At 40.8% G+C, this 17,745-nt stretch overlaps 3 non-coding genes across 3 annotated transcripts; 2 read left to right on the plus strand and 1 right to left on the minus strand.

Annotated features, from left to right (window-relative positions):
- Positions 1–573: 573 nt before the first annotated feature.
- Positions 574–680, plus strand: LOC148545580 (small nucleolar RNA R71). The gene has a single exon (XR_015900593.1). It is a non-coding gene; the product is annotated as a small nucleolar RNA R71 (small nucleolar RNA).
- Positions 681–10,221: 9,541 nt separating this feature from the next.
- LOC148545581 (small nucleolar RNA R71) lies at positions 10,222–10,328 on the plus strand. The gene has a single exon (XR_015900594.1). It is a non-coding gene; the product is annotated as a small nucleolar RNA R71 (small nucleolar RNA).
- A 5,658-nt stretch (positions 10,329–15,986) lies between these two features.
- On the minus strand, positions 15,987–16,094 carry LOC148545582 (small nucleolar RNA R71). Its single transcript, XR_015901266.1, has one exon. It is a non-coding gene; the product is annotated as a small nucleolar RNA R71 (small nucleolar RNA).
- Between the last annotated feature and the right edge of the window lie 1,651 nt (positions 16,095–17,745).

The following is a 17,745-nucleotide window of genomic DNA, read 5'->3' on the forward strand; positions in this document are numbered from 1 at the left end:
GCTTTGGTATGGATGTTGAGGTGTGTTGTTAGGTGGGTGTTGATATGATCTTTGCGTGGAATGTTGGTGGGCTGCATTGTTTTTGGGGTTGTGGCATCTCTGATCTTGGTCTTGGTCTTGTTGATTTCCCCACCCAAAGTTTGGGTGGTTCCTCCAACCAGGATTGTAGGTCTTGGAGTATGGATCATGTGCTTTCCTAGGTGAGTTTCCAATGTAGTTGGCTTGTTCTTGCTCATCCTCTGCTCTGTATTCACTCCCTCTTGGGTTGCTGATGAGGTGGTGATTGCTGCTACTTGGTTCCTCTCCATCTTCTTGGTAAGATCAGCCAGCTTCTTGGTGATAAGCTTGTTTTGGGCCAGCAGTGCATCCACATTGTTTAGCTCCATCACTCCTCTAGTGTTGCCTCTTTCAGAAGCATAGAAGTAGTTATTCTTAGCTACAGTCTCAATGACATCTATGGATTTTTCAATGCTCTTCTTCTTGTTCAGAGATCCCCCGGATGAGTGGTCTACTGCCTTCTTCGATTCATAAGAAAGACCTTCATAGAAAATGTGCAGCTGCACCCATTCATTGAACATATCTGGTGGGCACCTTCTTGTCAGGTCCTTAAACCTCTCCCATGCTTCATATAGAGTCTCACCATCTTGCTGCTTGAAGGTTTGTACCTCAGCTCTCAACCTGTTGATCCATTGAAGAGGATAGAATCTGGCCAAGAATTTGTTCACCATATCTTCCCAGGTTGCTAAACTCTCCTTTGGGAAGGATTCCAGCCATTTAGATACCTTGTCCTTGAGTGAGAAAGGGAACAGAAGTAGTCTATAGGTGTCAGGATGAACACCATTAGACTTCACAGTATCACATATCCTCAGGAAGGTGGTTAGATGTTGATTGGGGTCTTCTTGGACACTCCCTCCGAATGAACAATTGCTCTGAATAAGGGTGATGAGCTGTGGCTTTAGTTCAAAGTTGTTGGCATGTATGGTTGGCCTTTGGATGCTACTTCCGTAATTTCCTGGGTTTGGATTGATGTACGAACCAAGAACCCTTCTCTCTTTCCCAGCCTGATGTGCTGGACCTTCTCTGCCATGGTTGTGAGCCTCTTCTTCATGATGGTTCTCCATATTTTCATCCATGTTTGGTTCAAAATACTCCTCCTCTTCCTCAGCACCAACTACTCTCTTTTCTCTTGCTTCCCTTCTTAATCTAAGGAACGTCATCTCAGGTTCAGAATCAAAGGAAGTTGAAGCCCCACTTCTTCTCCCTGTCATACAACCAACAAGGCACAAGCAAGGAAATAGATGCAGAAAGTATTTCTGTTAGAATTGCTGTTAGTGTGAGTGATGCAATATATCAAACAGTTAGTGGGTTAGTGGACTGAATTGTAAACAACTAAAAAAAAGTAGGGTAAAGGGGAGAAAATAACTAAACTGAAAGTAAATAGCTCAAACAGAATTTTAAATCAAACAAAAGAAAAATGCTCAATCTAGTTATCCTCCAATTTAATCATTGTTGATACAAAATCAATCCCCGGCAACGGCGCCATAAATTTGATGCATGGAAACTTGTCTCTCAACAATTTTCCTTCGGCAAGTATACCGAATTGTCGTCAAGTAAAAACTCACAATAGAGTGAGGTCGAATCCCACAGGGATTGATTGGTCAAGCAACTTTAATTAGAGGAATGTTCTAGTTGAACTAAGCAGAATTAGATTTGAGATTTACAGAAAATTAAATGGCGGGAAAGTAAATAGCAGAAAACGTAAATGCTGGAAATAAAGAGCTAAATGTAAATAGCCGAAAGTAAATTGCAGAATCTTAAATGGGAATGGGGAAGATGCTCATAAAAGTAGATTGCAGAATCTATAGAGAATGGGAAAGATCAGAAATGGGGAATTCATTGGGCTTAGGAGATGTTGCATTCTTCGGATCAAGTACATTTTCATCTCTTCCTCAATCAATGCATTCATTGATCTCCTTGGCAATCTTAAGTGATCGAATTCCAATTTCTTGGTAATTCAATCTCTCAAATCTTGATCAATAACCAATTCCTTGGTCAATTGCTCATGAGAAGAGATGAAGTATGGTCACTAATTATACCACATGTATTTCCAAATCAAAGTGTTGTAGGATTATATGTCACTATATCCATCCAAACCCCAATTTGGTCCAACATGAGAAAGCATTTCTAGCATGATCTCTTCATTCCTCTTCCAAAGTTCCGAAGAGATCCAAGTATGAATAGCTTCTTTTCCAAGATTGAAAGCTTTCTAGTAAAATCAAGAGAAAAGATAGAAGAAGAATAATGAAAACTAATATTGATCCATCAAATTACAACAGAGCTCCCTAACCCAATGAAAGGGGTTTAGTTGTTCATAGCTCTGGGAATGAAAAGTATAGATGGAGAGTACATTCTGAGAATTAAACTATAAGTTGCAGAGAAAGTAAAATACAGAGAGTAGTTCTTCAATTTTCCAACCCCCTATTTGATTCAAAACTACCCCTATATATACTACTCTTCTGATCTTCTAGTTGGTTCTTCAAATCTTGGATATGGGCCTTTGGACCTTGAGTTTGAAGCAGTTATCCTCTTCAGTGGGCTTAGCTTTACTTGCAGAGAGAAAGTATGAAGTAGGCAGGGACTTTTAGTTTAGGACGTTAGTGGCGTTAACGTTAAGTGAAAAGTGTGGGTTCGAGAACGTTAGTGGCAGTCACCTTTTTCACTAACGTTCCTAACCCAAGGGTGATCCATGTTAACTTCAACGTTAGTGGCACCAACGTGAGCACTAACGTTGCCTCTTGATCCTTCGCACACGTTATTGGGACTTACCTTTTCCAATAACGTTGAGAATCCTCCCTTCCCTACGTTAGAGTTCACGTTAGTGTGGCTAACGTGACATTTAACGTAGGCTTGCCAAATCTTCGAAAATGTTAGTGACACTTACCTTTGTCACTAATGTTTCAAAACGCCCCTTCTTTCCACGTTAGAGTTCACGTTAACTAGGTTAACGTGGCTTCTAACGTGGTGGTGATAGCCATCTCAAACGTTAGTGACAAAAGTGACTGTCACTAACGTTGGCTCATCATTTTTTCATCCACGTTAGCTTCCACGTTAACTAAGTTAACGTGGGAGTTAACGTTGCTCATAGTGGCTCATTCCAACGTTAGTGACAAAGGTGAGTGTCACTAACGTTGGCGATTCTTGCTCCCTCCACGTTAGCTTCCACGTTAACTAAGTTAACGTGGCAACTAACATGGCTCAAAGTGGCTTAGTCCAACGTTAGTGACAAAGGTGAGTGTCACTAACGTTGGCCATTATTTTGCTTCCCTACGTTAGAGTCCATGTTAACTGAGTTAACGTGGCTCTTAACGTGGCCAATATGAGCTTGGTCCAACGTTAGTGACAAAGGTGAGTGTCACTAATGTTGGCTTAATTTCCTTCTTCCACGTTAGAGTTCACGTTAACTTAGTTAACGTGACTCTTAACGTGGGCTATGATGGCTTCGAGGACGTTATTGGCGATTACTTTTCTCATTAACGTTGCAAGCTAGCTCCCATCCCACGTTAGTGGTTACGTTAGTTAGACTAACGTGGCTGCTAACGTGGTTCTTCCTTGTTTCCTTTGTCCTGAAATCAATCAATAGAGTGCATCAAAGTTCTAATTCAAATCATGAGACATGCATCATCCAGTTTGTTATACAATTCTTGCATAATTCTCATGAAATCATGTAAAGTGCACAATGTTTGCTTGAATCAAGATGTAAGTAAAATTCTATCCAAAACTTGCTTATTTCCTAAGAAAATGCATGAAACTACCCTAAAACAGTAAAGAAAAGGTCAGTGAAACTGGCCAAAATGCCCTGGCATCACAACACCAAACTTAAAGCTTGCTTGTCCCTAAGCAAGTACTGGAACAAGAGAATGATGAATGAAATGAAAAGATGAATGAATCATTATTGTGGAAGTCATGTTCTTGGTTTTATGGGGTTTCATGCATAGCAACTTAGGTTCATTCCTTCACTGGCCTTCAGACCTTTATCATGTCCTGGAATACTCACTTGATTGCACCCTATGAAACTTTTATTCATTGATCCTTTTTGTCATTTCAGGGCTTATTTGTGTTCTTAGACTAGGTGCTCTGTGAGGGGGCAACTCTTTAAGATAAGCTTTCAGCCAGCACTTCCGAACCAGTTGGTTCAAGGTGCTAGGTGTTAAGACACCCCTAAGGACTTACTCCCTCAAGTCTATTTCCCCCATACATACACACCACAGGCACATGGTTTGTTATTTCCTTTTCTTGAGACCTTGGTGTCCAGCACCTCTCTGGGTTACTAAGTGCTCTGTAGCAACAGTTACTCTTGATAGTGGACTTTCAGCTGATAATCCTGGGTTAGTTAACCCAAGTTACCAAGTGATAAGGCACCCCTGAGAGCTTATTCATCCAAGTAAATCCCTTACACAGGAGCACCACAGACACATACCTCAAGATTCAAACCCTTGGTGCCTAGCCTTATTTCTTACTCTTTTCCTTTTATTTCTCAACTTTCATTTTCTCTTTCCCTTTTTCTTATTAGGATCTTGTTATTTAGCTAGTCTCATGGGGTGTGTTTCAAGCATATGATTCCGGATAGATAGTTGCCTTCCCACCTTATTGGTGAACTAACTTAGCTAATCTATTACCATACCATAAACTTAGGAACTTACTCCACAATATGAACTCCACTCTGGTCTTTTATAACAAACATTCTCTTTTTATTTGGCTTAAAAAGGACAAGCATGCAAGTAAACAAGGTGAAGATGCAGCATTGACATTAAAACCAGCACATATATGACGAAAGCAATAAAAACAAACATTTAATTCTAATGATTTAAACTAATGAGTAACTATTAATCGAGGGCACCTTGGGACTTCCAATTTTTAGCATTTCAAGTATATGGAATTAAGTAACAATACAACGTTCGGGTGATGGTTTCTAGCTGTCCCCTTGTTGTCATCATCCATAGTTTTTGCTCCTTCACTTCCTTGGATGATGGTGCACCATTTCCTCAGGAGGTTCCTGCAAAGTTATTGGAAGTTGCTTGTTCCCAAAGCACTTGAGAAATAGTTAGCTTGCATGTATGCTTGTGAATTTCTGAACTTAATTTGGTGTGTGAACACCAAACTTAGTTCCTTGCCTAGTACAACAGATTGCATACTTGCAGAGAGCCTCATATGTTGTTATTAACTAAACTACTATTAACTAAAGACTAAACTACTGCTAAGTGGTTTCCATGATTGGTTGGAGCTAGCATTTTACCATTGGAGTGTAGTGTGATTCTAACTAATATCTTTGGTGGAACACCAAACTTAGAATTACACTTTCACTCTTGGATTGTTTTGGTGTGGAACACCAAACTTAGCTCCTCGTAATACAAGGGAAACAACTTGTGATCTTTATTGAAATGACGATGAAAAAGAAACTACCTTTGGTTGGGTTGCCTCCCAACAAAGCGCTCTTTTAGCGTCACTAGCTCGACGATTCCTCCCTTACTTGAGATGATACTTCACTTTGGGGTTTTTCCCCATGTTGCCCATATAATGTTTGAGCCTTTGTCTGTTCACAGTGAAAGTCCTCTCTGAACTTTCATCCATGATTTCTATGTGTCCATACGGCGAGACCTTTGTGACAAGAAAGGGTCCTGACCACCTTGATTTGAGTTTTCCTGGGAACAGTCTCAATTTAGAGTTGTAGAGGAGTACTTGCTGCCCCCTTGCAAAACTCCTGGGTGCCAGATGGAGGTCATGTCTTCTCTTTGCCTTTTCTTTATAAATCTTGGCATTTTCATAGGCTTGAGATCTAAATTCCTCCATCTCTTGCAGCTGCAGAATCCTCTTTGCACCAGCAGCAATGCTGTCAAAATTTAGTATCTTGAGAGCCCAGAGAGCTTTGTATTCCAGCTCTAGTGGTAAGTGACAAGCTTTCCCATACACCAGTTGATATGAGGACATTCCAAGTGGTGTTTTGAATGCTGTTCTGTATGCCCAAAGAGCATCATCCAGCTTCTTCGACCAATCCTTTCTTGATGCTCCTACAGTCTTTTCCAAAATCCTTTTTAGCTCTCTGTTAGATATCTCAGTTTGCCCACTTGTTTGGGGATGGTAAGGTGTGGCAACCTTGTGTTTTACCCCGTATCATAGGAGAAGAGCTTCTAGTGGTCTGTTACAAAAATGGCTCCCTCCATCACTGATAAGTGCTCATGGGACTCCAAACCGGCTAAAGATATTCTTCCTGAGGAAGTTCATGACCATCTTGTTATCATTTGTTGGGGTTGCAATAGCCTTTACCCACTTGGAAACGTAGTCCACTGCTACCAAAATGTACTTGTTTGAATATGAGGTTGGGAATGGTCCCATGAAATCGATTCCCCACACATCAAACAGTTCCAGTTCTAAGATGAAGTTCTGTGACATCTCATTTCTTTTGGGTAAGTTTCCAGCTCTTTGACATTCATTGCAATTCTTTGCCAGTTCTTTGGCATCCTTGAAGAGGGTGGGCCAAAAAAATCCGCTTTGCAACACCTTAGCTGCAGCTCTATCCCCTCCAAAATGGCCTCCATAGCATGAGCCGTGGCAATTCCACAGGACCTCTCGTCCCTCTTCTTCTGAAACACATCTTCTTAGGATTCCATCTGAACACTTCTTGAAGAGATATGGCTCATCCCAGACAAAATATTTTGCATCATTTATGAGCTTTCTTTTTTGATGTTTATTGATCTCTGGAGGTAAAGCCCCAGTTGCCTTGAAGTTGGCAATATCTGCAAACCATGGTGCTTTGTGAACTGTCATCAACTGTTCATCAGGGAAGAGCTCATTTACACTTGTATCATGTGTTCCACCTTTATCATGAGAAATTCTGGATAGGTGATCCGCTACCTTGTTCTCCACTCCTTTCTTGTCTCTAATTTCAATATTGAATTCCTGCAACAATAAGATCCATCTTATTAGTCTTGGTTTTGATTCTTGCTTGGCAAACAAATATTTAAGTGCTGTATGATCTGTGAAAATAATCACTTTAACACCAATGAGGTATGATCTAAACTTGTCAAATGCAAAAACTATTGCCAGCAACTCCATTTCAGTAGTGGTATAATTTCTTTGCGTGTCATTGAGGACTTTGCTAGCATAGTATATCACATAGACTAAGTTATCTTTCCTCTGTCCCAACTGCAAAATCAGATGTATCACACATCAATTCAAATGGTAAGTTCTAATCAGGTGGGGAAATGATAGAGGCAGAGGACAACCTCTGTTTCAAATTTTCGAATGTTAGCATGCATTTTTCATCGAAGACAAACGGTGTATCAGATACAAGGAGATTGCTTAAGGGCTTGGCTATCTTTGAAAAATCTTTAATAACCCTTCTGTAAAAGCCAGCATGCCCTAAAAAACTCCTAATTGCCTTGACATCACTGGGTGGAGGAAGTTTTTCAATAAGTTCCACCTTAGCTCTGTCCACCTCAATGCCTTAGTTAGAAACCTTATGGCCAAGGACTATTCCTTCAGTCACCATAAAGTGACATTTCTCCCAGTTCAAAACCAGATTGGTCTCTTGGTACCTTTTCAATACATAGGCTAGGTGATTTAAGCAACTAGGAAAGGAATCTCCGAATACCGAGAAATCATCCATAAAGACTTCAATGAATTTTTCTATCATATCCGAGAAGATAGAAAGCATGCAGCGTTGGAAAGTTGTAGGTGCATTACATAACCCAAATGGCATGCGCCTGTAAGCAAACACTCCATATGGGCAAGTGAATGAGGTTTTCTCTTGGTCTCTGGGATCAACCACTATTTGGTTATATCCTGAATAACCGTCGAGAAAACAATAATATTCGTGTCCTGCGAGTCTTTCCAACATCTGATACATGAATGGAAGGGGGAAATGATCTTTTCTTGTAGCTTCATTCAGTTTTCTATAGTCTATGCACATCCGCCATCCTGTGACGGTCCTGGTGGGGATTAGTTCGTTCTTCTCATTGGGGACTACAGTGATTCCTCCTTTTTTTGGGACGACATGCACGGGGCTGACCCAGGGGCTGTCTGAGATCGGGTAGATTATCCTTCCCTGCCATAACTTCATAACTTCTTTCTGTACTACTTCCTTCATGATTGGGTTCAGCCTCCTTTGGGATTGAATGGATGGTTTGGCGTCATCTTCCAACAGTATTTTATGCATGCATATGGCCGAACTGATTCCTTTCAGGTCAGCGAGGGTCCATCCAATGGCATCCTTATGCTTTCGCAACACTTGGAGTAATTCATCCTCTTGATCTTGGCTGAGGGATGAGTTTATGATCACTGGGTAGCTTTCATTCTCTCCTAAGTATGCATATCTGAGAGTGGGTGGCAGTGCTTTGAGTTCAAGTTTTGGTGCTTCTAACTTTTCATTCTCTTCCTTTGGTGCACCTTGTATATGAATTTCTGCTGTTGCGGCCTCTTCACTAGACGTTGATTCCTCCTCGGTCAACCCTTCAGGTTCTTCTTCTTCAAAGCTCTCCTGCACTGCATCTTCCAGTGAGTCTAACCTCATACACTCTCCCAATTGTTCTGGTGGGTAACTCATGGCCTTGAACACATTGAATATCATCTTTTCATTGTGTAATCTCAGGGTGAGGTCACCTTTTTGGACATCAATGACAGCTCCAGCAGTAGCTAAGAACGGTCTTCCCAGGATAATGGAGGCCTTGGCTTCCTTCTGCATGTCCAACACTACAAAGTCTGCTGGGAAGATGAAATCCCCCACCTTAACCAGCAAATCTTCTACTACACCATGAGGGAACTTGAACGATCGGTCTGCCAGTTGTAGGGCCATTTTTGTTGGCTTAGCCTCATCGATCTTCATTTTTCTCATCATAGCTACTAACATCAGATTTATGCTAGCTCCTAAGTCACATAGAGCTTTCTCCACTGTGATCTCCTCTATAATACAAGGGATCTGGAAGCTCCCAGGATCCTTTAATTTCTGGGGTAGCTTGTGCTGAATGATGGCACTACATTCCTCGGTTAGTATCACCATTTCGTTGTTCTTCCAACTTCTCTTTTTAGTCATCAATTCCTTCAAGAACTTGGCATAGAGCGGCATTTGCTCTATTACTTCAGCAAAGGGTATGTTGATCTGTAGTTTCTTGAAGATTTCCAAAAATCTTAAGAATTGATTGTCATCCCCCTTCTTCTTCAATTGCTAAGGGTATGGGACTCTTGGGACGTCTGGCTTCAGCATTTCTTCTTTTTTTTTTGCGGACTCGAAGTGGAAACTCGAACTCCATCTTGCTCTTCTTCCTTTTCATTTGAGCCCTTTTCTTGTGGTTTCTGGGAAGCTTCTTTCAGTTCCGTCCCACTCCTGAGGGTGATAGCCTGACACTCCTCCCTTTGGTTTGAGTCAGTATCACTGCGAGGGTTGTGGCTGGGAATTTGCTTGAATAAGTAGCCAATTTGCGTCTCAAGTTTCTTGATGGCAGCATCTTGATTCTGCATATTAGACCGCACTTCTTCTCGGAATGCCTTACTATCTTGAATCTCTTTGCATATGCCTTCAAGTAGTTTCTCAATCCTTGAGAGTCTGTCATCAGATGATGGTGAGTTAAGGTTGGAGGGATGAGAAGGGCCATTTTGGCTTTGGTATGGATGTTGAGGTGTGTTGTTAGGTGGGTGTTGATATGATCTTTGCGTGGAATGTTGGTGGGCTGCATTGTTGTTGGGGTTGTGGCGTCTCTGATCTTGGTCTTGGTCTTGTTGATTTCCCCACCCAAAGTTTGGGTGGTTCCTCCAACCAGGATTGTAGGTCTTGGAGTATGGATCATGTGCTTTCCTAGGTGAGTTTCCAATGTAGTTGGCTTGTTCTTGCTCATCCTCTGCTCTGTATTCACTCCCTCTTGGGTTGCTGATGAGGTGGTGATTGCTGCTACTTGGTTCCTCTCCATCTTCTTGGTAAGATCAGCCAGCTGCTTGGTGATAAGCTTGTTTTGGGCCAGCAGTGCATCCACATTGTTTAGCTCCATCACTCCTCTAGTGTTGCCTCTTTCAGAAGCATAGAAGTAGTTATTCTTAGCTACAGTCTCAATGACATCTATGGATTTTTCAATGGTCTTCTTCTTGTTCAGAGATCTCCCGGATGAGTGGTCTACTGCCTTCTTCGATTCATAAGAAAGACCTACATAGAAAATGTGCAGCTGCACCCATTCATTGAACATATCTGGTGGGCACCTTCTTGTCAGGTCCTTAAACCTCTCCCATGCTTCATATAGAGTCTCACCATCTTGCTGCTTGAAGGTTTGTACCTCAGCTCTCAACCTGTTGATCCATTGAAGAGGATAGAATCTGGCCAAGAATTTGTTCACCATATCTTCCCAGGTTGCTAAACTCTCCTTTGGGAAGGATTCCAGCCATTTAGATACCTTGTCCTTGAGTGAGAAAGGGAACAGAAGTAGTCTATAGGTGTCAGGATGAACACCATTAGACTTCACAGTATCACATATCCTCAGGAAGGTGGTTAGATGTTGATTGGGGTCTTCTTGGACACTCCCTCCGAATGAACAATTGCTCTGAATAAGGGTGATGAGCTGTGGCTTTAGTTCAAAGTTGTTGGCATGTATGGTTGGCCTTTGGATGCTACTTCCGCAATTTCCTGGGTTTGGATTGATGTACGAACCCAGAACCCTTCTCTCTTTCCCAGCCTGATGTGCTGGACCTTCTCTGCCATGGTTGTGAGCCTCTTCTTCATGATGGTTCTCCATATTTTCATCCATGTTTGGTTCAAAATACTCCTCCTCTTCCTCAGCACCAACTACTCTCTTTTCTCTTGCTTCCCTTCTTAATCTAAGGAACGTCATCTCAGGTTCAGAATCAAAGGAAGTTGAAGCCCCACTTCTTCTCCCTGTCATACAACCAACAAGGCACAAGCAAGGAAATAGATGCAGAAAGTATTTCTGTTAGAATTGCTGTTAGTGTGAGTGATGCAATATATCAAACAGTTAGTGGGTTAGTGGACTGAATTGTAAACAACTAAAAAAAAGTAGGGGAAAGGGGAGAAAATAACTAAACTGAAAGTAAATAGCTCAAATAGAATTTTAAATCAAACAAAAGAAAAATGCTCAATCTAGTTATCCTCCAATTTAATCATTGTTGATACAAAATCAATCCCCGGCAACGGCGCCATAAATTTGATGCATGGAAACTTGTCTCTCAACAATTTTCCTTCGGCAAGTATACCGAATTGTCGTCAAGTAAAAACTCACAATAGAGTGAGGTCGAATCCCACAGGGATTGATTGGTCAAGCAACTTTAATTAGAGGAATGTTCTAGTTGAACTAAGCAGAATTAGATTTGAGATTTACAGAAAATTAAATGGCGGGAAAGTAAATAGCAGAAAACGTAAATGCTGGAAATAAAGAGCTGAATGTAAATAGCCGAAAGTAAATTGCAGAATCTTAAATGGGAATGGGGAAGATGCTCATAAAAGTAGATTGCAGAATCTATAGAGAATGGGAAAGATCAGAAATGGGGAATTCATTGGGCTTAGGAGATGTTGCATTCTTCGGATCAAGTACATTTTCATCTCTTCCTCAATCAATGCATTCATTGATCTCCTTGGCAATCTTAAGTGATCGAATTCCAATTTCTTGGTAATTCAATCTCTCAAATCTTGATCAATAGCCAATTCCTTGGTCAATTGCTCATGAGAAGAGATGAAGTATGGTCACTGATTATACCACATGTATTTCCAAATCAAAGTGTTGGTAGGATTATATGTCACTATATCCATCCAAACCCCAATTTGGTCCAACATGAAAAAGCATTTCTAGCATGATCTCTTCATTCCTCTTCCAAAGTTTCGAAGAGATCCAAGTATGAATAGCTTCTTTTCCAAGATAACTACCCAATTGAATGAAGATTGAAAGTTTTCTAGTAAAATCAAGAGAAAAGATAGAAGAAGAATAATGAAAACGAATATTCATCCATCAAATTACAACAGAGCTCCCTAACCTAATGAAAGGGGTTTAGTTGTTCATAGCTCTGGGAATGAAAAGTATAGATGGAGAGTACATTCGGAGAATTAAACTACAAGTTGCAGAGAAAGTAAAATACAGAGAGTAGTTCTTCAATTTTCCAACCCCCTATTTGATTCAAAACTACCCCTATATATACTACTCTTCTGATCTTCTAGTTGGTTCTTCAATTCTTAGATATGGGCCTTTGGATCTTGAGTTTGAAGTAGTTATCCTCTTTAGTGGGCTTAGCTTTACTTGCAGAGAGAAAGTATGAAGTAGGCAGGGACTTTTAGCTTAGGACGTTAGTGGCGTTAATGTTAAGTGAAAGTGTGGGTTCGAGAACGTTAGTGGCAGTCACCTTTTTCACTAACGTTCCTAACCCAAGGGTGATCCACGTTAACTTCAACGTTAGTGGCACCAACGTGACCACTAACGTTGCCTCTTGATCCTTCGCACACGTTATTGGGACTTACCTTTTCCAATAACGTTGAGAATCCTCCCTTCCCTACGTTAGAGTTCACGTTAGTGTGGCTAACGTGACCTTTAACGTAGGCTTGCCAAATCTTCAAAAATGTTAGTGATACTTACCTTTGTCACTAACGTTTCAAAACACCCCTACTTCCCACGTTAGAGTTCACGTTAACTAGGTTAACGTGGCTTCTAACATGGTGGTGATAGCCATCTCCAACGTTAGTGACAAAGGTGACTGTCACTAACGTTGGCTCATCATTCTTTCATCCACGTTAGCTTCCACGTTAACTAAGTTAACGTGGGAGTTAACGTTGCTCATAGTGGCTCATTCCAACGTTAGTGACAAAGGTGAGTGTCACTAACGTTGGCGATTCTTGCTCCCTCCACGTTAGCTTCCACGTTAACTAAGTTAACGTGGCAACTAACGTGGCTCAAAGTGGCTTAGTCCAACGTTAGTGACAAAGGTGAGTGTCACTAAAGTTGGCCATTCTTTTGCTTCCCCACGTTAGAGTCTACGTTAACTAAGTTAACGTGGCTCTTAACGTGGCCAATATGAGCTTGGACCAATGTTAGTGACAAAGGTGAGTGTCACTAACGTTGGCTTCATTTCCTTCTTCCACGTTAGAGTTCACGTTAACTTAGTTAACGTGACTCTTAACGTGGGCTATGATGGCTTCGAGGACGTTATTGGCGATTACTTTTCTCATTAACGTTGCAAGCTAGCTCCCATCCCACGTTAGTGGTTACGTTAGTTAGACTAACGTGGCTGCTAACGTGGTTCTTCCTTGCTTCCTTTCTCCTGAAATCAAGCAATAGAGTGCATTAAAGTTCTAATTCAAATCATGAGACATGCATCATCCAGTTTGTTATACAATTCTTGCATAATTCTCATGAAATCATGTAAAGTGCATAATATTTGCTTGAATCAAGATGTAAGTGCAATTCTACCCAAAACTTGCTTATTTCCTAAGAAAATGCATGAAACTACCCTAAAACAGTAAAGAAAAGGTTAGTGAAACTGGCCAAAATGCCCTGGCATCAAGAATCCCCATCGTTAATAGCATAGTCCAACCAACAATGAACTCTCACAATCAAAGTTTAAAATAAAGAATTATCACAATCCAAAACAAATATAAATTGAGAGTTTGAATTCTCGGGTCGTCTTCCGTAGGAGTTGCAAATAAAGTGCTCAATTATTGGCTATGAGGGAATGGAGTCGATGGCAAAGGGCAAGTAATGTAAATAGTAAGGAATTAAAGAAGCATGCAATAACTAAATATCAAAAGTGATTAAATTCAAGGCAATTAATCAAAGAAAAGGAAAATTGATAAACTAGTATCTTATGGTTTATCTTGTGCTCAATTGAGCAGTTTCATCAAGTCTTTACACACTTATTCATACAAATTGCATGGTTTTACAATTCCTTCCTAGTTTTGTTCTAGGGTTAAAAACTTGCTTCTTAAACCTTTAATTTGTGTATTTTAATCCCTATTTAGACCATTCGATGCCGTGATTTGTGTGTTCAGTGTTTTCAAGCTTTGTAGGGCAGGAATGGCTTAGAGGATGGAGAGGAAGCTTGCAAAAATGGAAGGAGCACAAGAAATAAAGGAGACAATCAGCGAGGAGTGACGCGCACGCATGGCTCACGTGTGCGCGTGAATTGGAGTTTGCACAACGACGCGTGCGCGTGACTGACGCGTACGCGTGACAAGGAAAATTGCCAAATGACGTGAACGCATGACTGACGCGTACGCGTGACATGCGCGATCTGTAGAAATTACAGAAAATGCTAGGGGCAATTTTGGGCCGAGTTTGGACCCAGTTTCCGGTCCAGAAACACAGACTAGAGCCAGGGGACAAGCAGAGACTCAACACACATTCTTATTAGCATAGTTTTAGTTTTAGTTTTTTTGAATCTTGGAGAGAAATTACTCTTCCTCTAGGTTTTCTACACAATCGTAGTTTTATAGTTTATGCTTTTGCCTTGGATATTGAGAAGAGTCATTACTTCCGTTGAAGTTGCTATTATTCTAGTTTGTTTTCTTATTCCGTTACTCTTCTGATTACTCATTAATCCTGTTCAGATATGTATGTTGCATTTTGGGATTTATTAATGCAACGAACTATTTTTACTTTTAATTAATTTTCAGTTATTGTTTATCATGTCTTCCTTTTATTCCCTTTTTAATTCTGTACAAGTAGTTTTCATGTCAATGGAGTAGACTCCCAACTTGACTTGGAGGTTGATTAAAAGGATACCCTTGAGTTGGAATGCTCAAGTGATTAGTTAAATTGGAAATTGTTGGCTAATTCTCTATTTACTAATGCTAGTCCTTCCCTAAGGAGAGGATTAGGATTTGTGAATAAGAGTTAGCTCAATCACTTGACTTTCCTTTATTTAGTTAACAAATAAAAACCTCTTGACACTACACTTGAGAAAATCCAACAAGGATAGAACTTCCAATTAATCATACCCCCAGTCAAGGTTTTTTTTTTATTCCGAATACATAAATCTTTTTTAATTTGCATTGCTTTAATTCACAATCCTTTATATTCCTATCTTTCAACTCTCAAAATTTCTCGAAAAACTCCTGATTAATAAAATAGCACTCTTTTGTCAACTCGTTGGGAGACGACCTGGGATTCATACTCCCAGTATTTTATTCTAATTTTGTGACAACCCTTCTAAATTGATAAGCGGATTTTAGTTGGTTAAGAATTGTACTTACAACGTATTTCTTATATTAATTTCTTAATCGGCCAATTTTCTCCCGCATCAATTTTTGGCGCCGTTGTCGGGGAGTTGTAATAGTGTGCTAAATTATTAGTTGGTGTAAATATTTTCTTTTTTATTTTATTTTATTTTATTTTATTACCATGAGTTGTATGTTTCTTTCGTTGAATGACGCGTTCACTGCCTGATCCGAGCTTAGCCGCATTTGATCCTGAAATTGAAAGAACTCTTTCACGTATTAGGCAAGCTCGGCGTCGGTTAGCCTCTGAGGGTGGTGAGGTGATTATTATCAATTCACCAGTCTCATCTGAGGGCGAATTTGAACCGTCATCTGAGGAAGAAACAAGCTCCTCTACTACTAATTCGGTTGACTTACGTGCAGGTGATATGGCAGCACATAGGAGGATTACTCTCCAGGAAACAGGAGCTCCAGACTTTACACTACAACCGTATCAAGCGTGTCATCCAAATCTGGCTGCAGATTTTGAACTAAAGACTGCGCTAATCAACTTAATACCTAAGTTTTATGGCTTACCGGCTCAGGAGCCTATCAAGCACCTCTGGGATTTTCAGATAGCATGTTCTACTGTTAGGCGTCATGGTGCAGATGAAACTTCTATTCTGCTAACCGCCTTCCCATTTTCTCTTGAGGGAAAGGCGAGGGAGTGGTACTACTCCCAACCTGAAGCAGTGGATACTAACTGGGATACGCTTAGAAGAGAATTCTTGGAAAAATACTTTCAGCTGAAGTCACTGATAAACTGAGGAAGGAGATCTCTTGCATTATTCAAGGTGAATCAGAGACTCTTTATGAGTATTGGGAGTGCTTCAAGAATCTTCTAAACGCATGCCCCCATCACATGATTGACAAGTTGGTGTTGATCAGCTACTTCACTCAAGGCATGAAGCCTTAGGATAAGACTACATTAGATAGTGCAAGTAATGGTTCTCTAAAAAAGTACAAGACCGCAGATGAAGCGTGGCAACTGATCAGCGACCTAGCTGAGTCCACTCAGAATCACAGGCACAAGAACAACCACCCCAAGGCTATTGCAGAGGTTTCCTCTAGTAGTGAGACTACTATCTTCACATAGGCTATATGTGAGATGACTAACCTACTGAAGCAGATACAGCTAAATCAATAACAACCTCAGCCTCCCTCAAGGATACAATCAACAAGGCAGCAATTACAACCAAGGTGGAAACCACAATCAAGGTTGGCAAGACAACTCCAACCAGGGGTGGAGAGATAATTCTAACCAGGGATGGAGAGATAATTCCAACCAAGGATGGAGGGACAACTACAACAGAGGAGACAGAGACAACAATGGAAATCAGAGGTGGAACAACAACAATAGACAGCAGAACCAAAATTAGTCTTACAGAGCACCTCACCAAAGGCAGTCCCAAGCGCCTCAGAACAACCAACAGCAGATCCCTCAAATCACTTACCCCCCTTCCTCTTCCACTGATGAGATGTTTCATTCTCTTGCACAAGGACAGCAAGACATGCAGAGTACACTTAGCTCCACCTTAAACGGTCTGACCTCTGCTGTACAAGCTCTTGCCTCACAGATTGGATCAATGAATACTTCCAATAATCAGCCTTCAAGCTCCAGTGGAATTCCTTCTCAACCTATACTCAACCCCAAAGGTGGAATCAACGCCATTACTTTGAGGTTCGGAATCACACTACAAGAGAGGAATCATGAGGAGCCAAGCTTGCAAGGAAACGCCCCAGTTAAGGACATGGTTGAAGTGGAGGATGTTGAAGAGGAAGATGAAGTACAAGACATGGTTGAAGAAGAAGCAGCTCAACCAAGGAATGAGGCACCAAGGGACGCAGAAGCTGCAAGTGGCGCCATTCCTATTCCATTTCCACACCTTGCTAGGAAGCCCAGAAAGCAGATGGAACTATACCCTAAAATGGTAGAAATATTCAAAAAGGTTGAGGTAACCATTCCACTCTTTGATGCCATTCAGCAGGTACCTAAATATGCTAAGTTTCTAAAGGATTTGTGCATGCATAAAGATAAATTACAGAATTTAGAAACTATTCCTCTAGGTAGTTCCATTTCTGCTTTAGTGGGTGATATACCTGAAAAATGTAGTGACCCAGGTCCATGCATGGTTACTATTACTATAGATGGTGTAAAATTTTCTGACTGTATGTGTGATTTAGGAGCGTGTGTTAGTATAATGCCATTGTCTGTATATGATGCTTTGAGGCTCCCTCCCTTAAAAAGGTCGGCAGCTTGTTTTGTTTTAGCAGATAAAATTATTATCTCTATGGTTAGAATTACTGAGGACGTGCTGGTGATCATTAAGGGGCTCACATTTCCTATTGACTTCTATAGTTTGGAGATGTCCCCTAATGACTCAGGAAGACCATCATCCATCCTGCTTGGAAGGCCATTCCTGAAGACTTCAAAGTTCAAGCTTGATGCCTTCTCAGGAACTTACTCTTTTGAGATAGATGGTAGAGCCGTGAGCTTCAATCTGGATGAAGCTATGAAG

This window comes from Arachis ipaensis, chromosome B9 (genome assembly GCF_059453495.1).
Source record: "Arachis ipaensis isolate K30076 ecotype BB chromosome B9, ASM5945349v1, whole genome shotgun sequence".
NCBI lineage: Eukaryota > Viridiplantae > Streptophyta > Magnoliopsida > Fabales > Fabaceae > Arachis > Arachis ipaensis.